This window comes from Triticum aestivum, chromosome 5D, assembly GCF_018294505.1.
Source record: "Triticum aestivum cultivar Chinese Spring chromosome 5D, IWGSC CS RefSeq v2.1, whole genome shotgun sequence".
In the NCBI taxonomy this organism is placed as follows: domain Eukaryota; kingdom Viridiplantae; phylum Streptophyta; class Magnoliopsida; order Poales; family Poaceae; genus Triticum; species Triticum aestivum.
Genome location: NC_057808.1, coordinates 181,349,980 through 181,351,712, shown reverse-complemented (window position 1 = coordinate 181,351,712; position 1,733 = coordinate 181,349,980).

The window sequence follows — 1,733 nt, the reverse complement described above, 5'->3', positions numbered from 1 at the left end:
CAACCAAATAACAAAGAGTCTCTTGTGTCCCCAACACACCCAATACAATGGTAAATTGTATAGGTGCACTAGTTCGGTGAAGAGGGCGATACAAGTGCAATATGGATGGTAGATAAAGGTTTTTGTAATCTGAAAATATAAAAACAGCAAGGTAGCAAGTGGTAAAAGTGAGCGTAAACGGTATTGCAATGATAGGAAACAAGGCCTAGGGTTCATACTTTCACTAGTGCAAGTTCTCTCAACAATAATAACATAATTGGATCATATAACTATCCCTCAACATGCAACAAAGAGTCACTCCAAAGTCACTAATAGAGGAGAACAAACAAAGAGATTATGGTAGGGTACGAAACCACCTCAAAGTTATCCTTTTTGATCGATCTATTCAAGAGCACGTAGTAAAATAACACGAAGCTATTTTTCCGTAAAATCTATCCTAGAGTTTGTACTAGAATAACACCTTAAGACACAAATCAGCCAAAACCGTAATGTCACCTAGATACTCCAATGTCACCTCGAGTATCCGTGGGTATGATTATATGATATGCATCACACAATCTCAGATTCATCTATTCAACAAACACAAAGTACTTCAAGAGTGCCCCAAAGTTTCTACCGGAGAGTCAAGACGAAAACATGTGCCAACCCCTATGCAAAGGTTCATGGGCGGAACCCGCACGTGGATCACCAAAACATACATCAAGTGGATCACGTGATATCCCATTGTCACCACAGATACGCACATGCAAGACATACATCAAGTGTTCTCAAATCCTTAAAGACTCAATCCGATAAGATAACTTCAAAGGGAAAACTCAATCCATTACAAGAGAGTAGAGGGGGAGAAACATCATAAGATCCAACTATAACAGCAAAGCTCGCGATACATCAAGATTGTATCACCTCAAGAACACGAGAGAGAGAGAGAGAGATCAAACACATAGCTACTGGTACATACCCTCAGCCCCGAGGGTGAACTACTCCCTCCTCGTCATGGAGAGCGCCGGGATGATGAAGATGGCCACCAGTGAGGGATCCCCCCTCCGGCAGGGTGCCGGAACAGGGTCCCGATTGGTTTTTGGTGGCTACAAAGGCTTGCGGCGGCGGAACTCCCGATCTATTCTGTTCCCCGATGGTTTTTGGGTATATGGGTATATATAGGCGGAAGAAATACATCAGGGGAGCCACGAGGGGCCCACGAGGGTGGAGGGCACGCCCAGGGGGGTGAGCGCGCCCCCCTGCCTCGTGCCTTCCTTGTTTCTTCCCTTACGTACACTCCAAGTCTTCTGGATTGCTTCCATTCCAAAAATAACTCTCCCGAAGGTTTCATTCCGTTTGGACTCCGTTTGATATTCCTTTTCTTCGAAACACTGAAACAAGGGAAAAAACAGGAACTGGCACTGGGCTCTGGGTTAATAAGTTAGTCCCAAAAATAATATAAAAGTGCATAGTAAATCCCATTAAACATCCAAGATGGATAATATAATAGCATGAATACTTCATAAATTATAGATACGTTGGAGACGTATCAGCATCCCCAAGCTTAATTCCTGCTCGTCCTCGAGTAGGTAAATGATAAAAGAAAGAATTTATGAAGTGTGAATGCTAGCAGGTTCACAATTTTGATCAATGATAATTTCAATCACCTTTTCTAGCATCATTATATGTCATAACAGTGGCCCATATCATAAAACTTTGCATGATCAAGTAACAAACTATTCACATGTTAAAGT